Source organism: Vombatus ursinus, unplaced genomic scaffold (genome assembly GCF_900497805.2).
Source record: "Vombatus ursinus unplaced genomic scaffold, bare-nosed wombat genome assembly UNPS02014807.1, whole genome shotgun sequence".
NCBI lineage: Eukaryota > Metazoa > Chordata > Mammalia > Diprotodontia > Vombatidae > Vombatus > Vombatus ursinus.
In genome coordinates this window covers 47,392,787-47,403,025 of record NW_020954585.1, presented here as the reverse complement: position 1 = coordinate 47,403,025, position 10,239 = coordinate 47,392,787, and the positions used below count along the sequence as shown (strand labels likewise).

The following is a 10,239-nucleotide window of genomic DNA, read 5'->3' as shown; positions in this document are numbered from 1 at the left end:
TTTCTTTTTCTTGTTTTATAGAAATAACTAGCACTTCTACTGTAATGTTGAATAATAGTGGTAATAATGAACATTCTTGCTTCATCCCTGAAGGCTTCAAGTTTATCCCCAATCCACATAATTCCTGCTCTTGGTTTTAGATAGATATTATTTATTATACTAAGAAAGGCTCTAGGTGGGAGTAAAACCAAGCTTGCAGAGCCAACAAAAAGAAGGAGTGACAGCTGCTAACAGAAGAGAAGAACAGGAAGACTGAGGCTCAGGAATGGGGAGGTTTCTTTCGCCAACATTCAACACATCACAGTTGGACCATGGAGAATATATTTGCTAACCTCTTCAAGGGGCTCTTTGGCAAAAAAAAAAAGAAATGCGGATCCTAATGCGGTCTGGATGCTGCAGGAAATACAACTATTTTGTACAAACTGAAGCTGGATGAAATAGTAACTACTATTCCCACTATAGGTTTCAATGTAGAAACTGTAGAATACAAAAACATTAGCTTCACAGTGTGGGATGTAGGTGGCCAAGACAAGATCTGACCCCTGTGGCGCTATTACTTCCAGAACACACAAGGACTAATTTTTGTGGTTGACAGTAATGTCAGAGAATGAGTGAATGAGGCCCAAGAAGAACAAATAATAATGTTGGCAGAGGATGAGCTTAGACATGCTGTCTTATTAGTGTTTCCTAACAAACAGGATCTTCCCAATGCCATGAATGCAGCTGAAATCCCAGATAAACTTGGACTACATTCTCTTCATCACAGAAACTGGTACATCCAAACCACCTGTGCCACTAGTGGGGATGGGCTCTAAGAAGGACTGGACTGGTTATACAATCAACTCTGAAACCAGAAATGAATCAACACAAGTTCCTCCTCCCTCTTTCCTTCTCTCTTTCTTGTTTCCTCCTATTTGCCCTTTGCTTTACTCTCATGTGGCAAACTGTGCTTCTTTGTGGTATTGAGTGCCGGAAGCTGTTTTTTCCTACCTCTTGTCACTGTATGTATTGCACCATGCTGTAAATATGGCAAATATAGGTCTGAAAACATGTTTCTTATTTAATGTAAATAGTTTTTGTTTCCAATGGAACAGTTTCTGGCACTCCTATGCAATAGTACTCAGTTTTTTTATTGTAAAAAAAAAAATCAATTCACTGTTTAGCACTGGGAAGGAATTTTAAGGACATTAACACTTGGGTTGCTGGGGGTTAACATACAGCAGCAGAGCCAAATGCCACTCCTACTGGCTTGTGAGATCTATTTTGGTGGTTGGTTTTTAACCTGAATTCAGTGTATTTTTTTAAATAATAAGAAAAGAAAAAAGAAAAGTAAAACACTGGAACACACAGTTTCTCTTTTGAAACTTCAGAAATGATGATAAAAATCAAACAAGTGATCAATTTTGCATGGTTAAAATAGAGATCTATGTAATGCTATGTCTTTGGATCTTTATATATTTCATAGAGTTTGTGCTTGTATTTGTGCTCATATGGATACTTATTAGGAAAAAAAGCTCTGAGGTTGTGGTTCAGAGCAGGCTGTACATTGAGAGCATTAGATCTTCAATCATAAACCATTTAAAACTAGACTTTTTTCCCCTTGCAGGGTGATTAGTTCTCCATCACACTTAAAAAACTCTTAGGAAAAACACAATTATGTGTGATTATAAACATTGAAAAGAGCTTTCTGACATATTTGGACAACAAAAAACCAGCCTTTTAATTTTGGTCAAGTGTGTAGTGCTTCTGTTTGAAACCTCTCCATAATAAACACAGCCTACGTTAACCCCAATGCTTGGCTGGAGATATTTCAAAAACACAGTTCAGAACATCAGGCAATTCTCTATGGTGTCTAAGTTTTGAAAGAAAATAAATTGAGCATGAGAGCTTGGGGAGTCATTCCATTCTGGAAGCATTCAGTCCCATTTTGGAACAATCCCCCTATCTGTATATGTATGAAATGTCCTTTATTACCCCTCATTACTACTAGGGTAAGACTTGCCATCTGAAAAAAAAAAAGATCTTTACTTTTTTTTTTGTATTTTGATAAACAATGAAGAAGCTGAAACTGTTAAACTTTATCTCAGGAAAAACTCAGAACTGGTTTGTTTGGTATTGTGGAAACTCTCACTGCTTTCAATATACAATTAGTAATCAACTGTTTTGTATACTTGTTTTCAGTTTTCATTTCAACAAACAAGCACTGTAATTAAAGCTATTAGAATAAAATCTCTGAACTATTAAAAAAAAAAGAAAGACTCCGTTGATTCCTATGCTTTCTATTGTTTTTCATAGGAATGCATGTTGTATTTGGTCAAAAGCTTTTTCTGTGTCCATTGAGATAATCATGTGATTTTTGTTATTATTGTTATTGATATGGTCAATCATACTGATAGTTTTCCTAACATTGAATCAGCCCTACATTACTGGTATAAATCCCCCCTGGTCACAGGGTATGGTTTTTGTGATTTATCACTGTACTCTACTTGCTATTATTTTACTTAAAAATCTTACATTGATATTCACTAAGGAAATTTCTCAATAACTCTTTCTCTGTTTTGCTTTCCATGGTCTCATATTTGTGTCATTGGAGGAATTTGGTAGGACTTCTTCTTTACCAATTTTTCAAATAATTTATATGGTATTGGGATTAATTTTTCCTTAGATGGTTGATAGAATTCACTTGTGGATCCATCTCATTTTGGGGATTTTTTCTTAGAGAGCTCATTAATGAAGATCCTAACTCTGTAGCATAATCAAAGGATATCCTAACAGCCATCAAAAACCTTTAAAAAAAATAAAGGCTGCAAATGTTGAGGTGGCAGTAGGGGTTCATGATATCTGCAGTTGAGTCTCCATCAGTATTACTGCCCGTGTAGGAACCTGGTTCCCATAAATTTATGGAGATGGCAGTACTAACATTAATTCATCACACAATCCTTTTTATCAACAACAGTTTATTAAGTACCTACCACATAGTAGGTACTGTACTTGGTCCTTGAAATATAAAAACAAAACTCCTGCCTGTGACAATTGTGCTGTATGTGCAGGGGAAAGTCAAGAGTGATGGAACCAAGGAAAAAAAGAGGTGAACTTGGATTCAGGAAACATAAGTTTGAATCCAGGATCTGCCCCCATGGCATCTATGATCATGGAAATTTTGCTTTACATCACTGGGCCTTACATTTCTCACCAATAAAAAAGATAAAACTGGATTTAGAGAGCTCAAAAGTTCCTTCTGGCTCTAAATGTATAAATTTTCAACGTTAGCATTCTCACCTGAGAAATGGGAAAAACAACCTTTGTAGTACCTTTTCCACAGGTTTATTGTGAAAACCAAAAGAACTAATGTGTGCAAAGTACTTTGAAGACTTTAAAAATTATTATTATCTATTATTAGATAAATGTTAGCAATTTTTTCTTAGAGTTAATGTGGGAAAATATTTTATTACATTTTTCAAAAAAATATTAATATTAATTCTGGGGGGGGGTTGACTGCCTTTTATAAGACATGGTTATAGCATTCAATATCCAAGACATGGTTATAGCATTCAATATCCTGAAACACTGAGGAGAGAAGAAAGAAAGATGTTTTGTAATCATCCAAAAGGAAACACTCAGGGTGGAAGTCTCCAGGGAAGCCCCACAATGCAATCAAATCTCACATGCTGACCAAGGTGAGGGCAATCCTTCCAAAGTAAATGGAAAGCCTCAGCTACTGATTAGCTACTGACTTCCAGCTATCTCACGGGGAAAAAAATATTTTTCTCTTCTTTCCTAAATCATATAATCATACCATTTCAGAGTTGAAAGGGACCTCAAAGACCATCTTATATGGCACATACATGAATAAATATCTTGTCTACAAAATACCAAGCAAGTGCTCATCCAGCCATTGTGTGAAGGCTTTCAAAGAGGGAAGCCCACTACTTCATGAGAAATTACAATTTCATTTCTGGATTATTCTAATCCTCAAGAAGTTTCCACTTTTATCATCCAGGTAGTACAAAAGGAACTAGATTTATTAAAAGGAGAGCTAATTTAAATCAAGATTCAGCTGGAAAGCTTTATGAATCTTATTTGAATCTTTATCTCTGAAGCCTCAAAGTTCTTCTTTACGAATGTGTTGTTGAAAAATAAAACTCACTGCACCTTAATTGTACAGTTAAGTTCAGAAAGCAGTAACCTTACCTAGTTTGTCTAGCCAAACCTGTAAAACTTGTGATAACCTTTGGTGATCAGTTAAGATCAGAAAACAATAAATAAACAGCCAATTATAAATAGGTAATAATCCAAAGACACTGAATATTTATCAGAAATGAGGACAAGCCAGAGTAGAGTTAAAGTTTAATTTAAAACTAAAGCACACTCACTTAACCCCAATCACCTCACCAAAAAAAAAAAAAAAAGAAAGGAAGAAAGAAAAAAAAAACTTAAGCACACACCAAACAACCAATCAGTATTTATTAAATGCGCACTGTCTTCTAGGTATTGTACTAGGCACTTGAAATACAAAAATCCTGACTCTGACAAGACACTTTTAGGTGCTTGAAATACAAAAATCCTGACAATAGACATGTCTATATGATCATGGGCAAGTCATGAGTCATGGTACCATGAAAAAAGAGATTAAATCTGGATCCAAGAAACCAGAGTTTGAATCCAGGCTCTGCAACTACAACCTGTATAACTTTGGGAAAATTATATAATGTCTTTGGTCCTCACTTCTCCTTATTAAAAAGAGAGAGAGAGAGAGAGAGAGAGAGAGAGAGAGAGGATTGGATTCAGAGAGCTCTAAGGTCCTTTCCAGCTCTAGATGTATTATCTTTCAACCTTAGCATTCTCATCTGTGAAATGGGAAGAAAAACTATTTTTAATACCTGCCTGAAAGGTTTGTTGTGAAACTCAAAAGAACTGAAGCATTCAGAATACTTTGCAAACTTTAAATTATGCATAAATGTTAACTCTCATTAAGACTACATTCCACGAATGAGGCAAAAGCAGACGTAGCTATATCATTGAAGATACCAGAGTTGATCTAGGGAGAAAGTGCTCACCATACGTTCACCAGGCATTCTTTCATGGAAACATACCTAGTGGGAGACATGACTAGAATCTGAGTCATCTTCCCAAGGCAATTGTGTAGCCTCAGTGACAAATTAACTACTTACTTCCAACTACTAATAGGAAAAAAATTTCTTCATCTTCTTCCCTAAATCACATAATCACATGATTTCAGAGTTGAAAGGGAGCTCAAAGGCCATTTTACTATTAACACATACGTGAACATGTTGTTTGCAGCATACAAAACCACTGTTCATCCAGCCTTTGCCTGAATACCTCCAAAGAACGGGGAATCCACTACTCCTTGGAAAAGCACAATTGTACTTGTGTATATTTTTAGTCCTTAAGAATTTTCCCCTCCAGACAGGGCAGCTCTGCTTCTACCACCTGCGCCTGGAACCTACAGATGAGGAATCTTTTATGTGATAAAGAGGCAGCTCCTGGTCTTTCCCATCCCAAGGAAGAACACTGAAGAAGAGGATAACTATGAGGAAGACAGTAAATAAAGATTCAAAGAATGTTAAGAAGGAAAAGCAAGGGGGAAAAACCACTCGATCTTCCTATGCAGAATGAACATTTTAACTGGGACAGTTAGTTACTTGAGAAAGACTGGATCTTTAACTGCTCCGTCACAGTGTTTCAGATAGTTCAAGATTCCACCTACTAATGATTTCAAAGTTGGCATGAAATTAGAAGCATGTGACTCATGGAATGTCACTTCTGTCTGTATTGCCACAGTCATTTGAATTACTGGTATAATTCAATTATGAATTGTAATTACGATTGCAACTGGATGGCAGTGACAATAAAAATGACTTTTGGAGGCTTGTAGATTCTTCAGACATACAGCTTATTAGAATTTGTGAAAAGAAAATAGGCATGCTTCAGCCTCCTCTGGGATTTCAGATGAATGCATCATCTTGGTCAACGTTCCCTTAAGAACGTTAAATGGAGCTGAAGTGGCACTTGCAGCATTCTTTAAGAAGCAACCTCCAAAACCAGCCCCAAATATTTTAAAAATTGGAATGAAAAGAATCCTTATTTGATCTGCCCAGCAACTGTTGGAAATGTTAAAGGAGATGAAGTTTTTGTTACATTTGGTGACTGGAGAGGAGCTTTTGATTATTGGTACAAGTATGATTCTCTTCCCAGATTATCTTCCCGGTTGGGTGGTGTGGCTTAACCAGAGATGCATTGCAACTACCAGGAAATAGTGTTTCTATTACAAAGAGTAATGCAAAAACACAATATTCGCCTTCCAAAGTGACCCAGCATTCAATGCAGCCTCCACAGAAAACTGCTCCAATATCAACACAGCGGGGCAAAAAACCAGGTTGGGCTAAACCCACCTGAACAGTCTTCAGTCCCCAAGAAGGGCAGGTGACCTAAAAATGTTTCTCTGACAAGAAACATCTCTCACACTGAAAATCTCAAAATAAGAAAAAAAAAGACCTAAAACCAGGAAGAAAAAAATTCATGCAGTGCCATGTTCTCCTATATCCATAACTCATATCAATTTACTCAATTTAAACAATAGCAATCCAGTTATTCTTAAAGATGGAATTGATATTCCTCAGACAACTGCTGCAGTTATATCTACAGTTTGTTTCTATGTGAACAAACATGGAAACTCTGAACCTCACCTGGATAAGAATAAAGTACAACTCCTTCCTGATCACTTTGGACCGGGGCCTATTAATGTGGTACTCCATCAGGCTGTTCAGACTTGTATAGATTGTGCCCACCAAGTTAAAATGGTTTCTGTATTTCTTAAATCAGGACATCATGGAAGAGAAATGATAACTGGGGAAAAACATGCCATCAACCTTCCTTCTGTGAACAGTGCAACATTTGTCCTTCAATTTCTGGAGAAGCTTTACCATAGTCTGCAGTGTGATGACCTTTTTAGTAGCCAGCCTTTCAGCCCTCATATGGGAACTGCTGCTAATACTACAGAGTATAATCAGAATAAACCAGCAAAAGTACTAAAAAAAAAAAGGTACTAAAAGATATTCTCAGAATTCTCCACCCTATGCTGCCCCTCTCTCCCCTAAGATTCCTAAAACAAAAGTACATGGGTCTGAAGCACAAATATTGCCAGCTGAAGAAAAGGGCATGCCCAAAGAGCATAGATTTTCTGAACAAGTCGTGGATTCATCATTGAATTCAGGAAACCCTTCAAGCCCTGCCTGTGGAAATCCCACAAACTGTAGTAGCTCAACAAGTACTACACATTATAGAAATTCTCTTCAATCAATAACTACTAACTCAAACTCAGTGGCACTCTTACACAAACTGTCATTGAACCCTTCTGGAAACAAATATTATGAAAGCAGCAGGAGCCAAATGCAAAGGGGAATTGAAGTGCAAGTTCAACAACTGGACCAGATCTCAGTGCACTAAAATGGAAATCTTCAAGAGGATCCAATAAAGATCCCTCAAGTTGGTCTATAGATGAAGTGATGAGATTTGTGAAAGAAGCTGATCCTCAGGCATTAGCACCACAGGCAAAGCTCTTAAGGAGACATGAAACTGATGGGAAAGCACTTCTGTTATTGAGGAGTGTTATGATAATGAAATACATAGCACTAAAGTTGGGACCAGCATAACAGCTCTGCTACCACATTGACAAACTCAAACAAGGAAAGTATTAACCAATGAGAGACACAAGGATTATTGTATTTTTTTTGGTTGGGCTGATTTCTCTTTTATTTAAAAATATTTTGCTAAGGCATCTAGTTCTCAGGTTGTAGAAGATTTCTCTTAAAATGTGATATTTCTACTATTTTCAGGAAATGATTCTATTGTAGCATTTCAAAATTCATTCAAGGGGTGAGCAGTTAACTGACTCTTGCTGCCAGTTATTTGGAATTTATTTTTAGAACACTGATAAATATAATAGTTGATACAGGAAATGTATAAGAGTGAATTAACTTCAACTGATCTTCACATTGAAAACCAAAATAGCTGAATCCCAAAGGATTTAAAACAAAACAAAACAAATTGCAGGGGTTTATCAACTTTTATAATTGTGGCTACAAAAGTTTGACCATAGAATTTAAAGATGCAGATGTGAATTTCATCTCTTTCTTGATAATAATTTTCTAAAGCTCCAGTGTTCAATTTGGTTATGCTTTTAATGATTTTCAGAAAGGGAATAAACATGTGAATTGTGTTCTCTTTTACTTGTTTTTTTAAAACAGATATAAGCTTTTTTGAAGTATAGTTATTTTTGAGAGAAATACAATTGTCATTTTATTCAGACAACATTTATATTACTTGGAAAAGTTTTCTTTTACCACTTTAATAGTCAACTGTTCAGAGATGAAAAATCCAAAATTCCTTATAAATGATACATTTTTTGTTTTAAAATGTTCCATCTTTTTGCTAAGCTTGAGGATGGAAATATGTATTCATCTCTTACACCCATGTACACAAATATATGTATGTCTTGTCTGATTTTACATATTATATATATTTCGTATACTGTACTGTATTTTTATTTTATCCATATATCTGTAGGTACATACAAGTAAATCATTTGTTTCTTATGGTTTAAAATGGCACTCTATCCTATCACAGTGGTATTTTTATTATTTTGAAAAAAACTGCATCATTTGCTATCATTAGTTACTCTCCACTTAGCTTTCAAGGCTATAAGAAACAATCAGATTAGTTTTCATAAAAGGAAATTCCCTACCCTATGCAAAAATCAATTCATGTAGTATCCAATTCCAAACTATTTTTGTCCTGGAACACATATTTATTACACTATTGCCCCTCTTTTGGTCTTAATTTAAAGATTGTTTTTCATAAAGAAGTTGTGCTATATGTATACTCATCTTTTATTGCTTTACATAAACTTTGGTGCTCTTTATATAAGTTACAGTTTGTTTGCTGAATAGTATAAGCTGCCAATAACAGTTACATCAGGGACAAGAAGGTACATTTTCTATGTAGAAAACTAAATGTACTATGTACTAAGGACTCTATTTGCTGGGGGAAATGTAATCTTAAATGATATTTTTATAACATTTATTACATTTTTATAAAAGATTTCTTGTCAAAATTAGTATTTTTGCAAATTGCTTTTTTGAAAATGCTTTGCTTTAGTTAAAAAAATCTTCAGGTTATTGAATTAATATTGTAATATCATATAGTTAACAAATAGTATTAGATGTTCAAACATTCACATTTTAAATGACTGCCATGTAATTTAAATTTAGCTAGTAAAATTGAGAGAATGCTTTTTGCTACAATTGCATCATTGGAGTTACATTGCATCAACCAACCTGTAAATTTTACAGAATATATTTGATCAGAGACATAAAATATTTTTATAGTATATTTTTCTGATTAGAAAATTTATCAATTTTGTTATCAAAACTTCGGACATTGTTGATTTGTGCATGTCACATTGCATTAGTGTGTAAATTTATTTTAGAAATTAGTAAAATAAGTACCCCCACTAAAAAGATTATATCTCTGCATTTTCCATAGAATTGATTTTTTTTTTAAAAAAATGAGGATTATACTTTAGGTAATTTCCCTGGAAGCAACGTGTTTATTTACTTTTTGGAGGTACATGAACTCAGGCACAAGGGTACTATTTAGGAAATTACATGGATTGTCTTCAGTCTCAAAAATGTTGCTGTTGGCAATGTTGCTACCCATCTCTGCAAGTGGAATTGAAAAGTCCACAATACCAACAATAATATTTCACCAAGTTGCATATGGGGATCTTTATTGCTTTGCAACTAAAACTTCTTTTCCATTAGGGAGTTGTTGAAGTTTCATCACCTGGTGCAGTTGGTAACATTCACCCAACTACAAGATAGATCTGTAAGATATCCTAATGATGAACAGAAAAGATTATGGTTTATATGTGACCAAATTTAATTTCCGGAGTGACTGTATCTTCTCCCTTATGGTTTCGTTAAAAAATTTTCTCCATCATTCCTTGCTTTTATCAAGTTCCTGGAAATCTTATTTCACATTTTCCTCAGGCTGTTGCTTTTGTCTGCCTTGCTTATGATCACCACATCTCAGCCCACCTCACCTCACATCAGCTCAAATATTCTACTTCAAGACTCACCTCATATCAGCTATCAAATATTCATCCTTGTTAGCATTTCAGACCACTAGCTACATTTTCCAAATTTCTTGATTAAATTT

At 35.0% G+C, this 10,239-nt stretch overlaps 2 pseudogenes; both read left to right on the top strand.

Moving 5' to 3' along the window:
* The first annotated feature begins 311 nt into the window (after nucleotides 1-311).
* LOC114052362 lies at nucleotides 312-848 on the top strand (annotated as a pseudogene).
* Nucleotides 849-5,550: 4,702 nt separating this feature from the next.
* Nucleotides 5,551-7,718, top strand: LOC114052360 (annotated as a pseudogene).
* The last annotated feature ends 2,521 nt before the right edge of the window (nucleotides 7,719-10,239 follow it).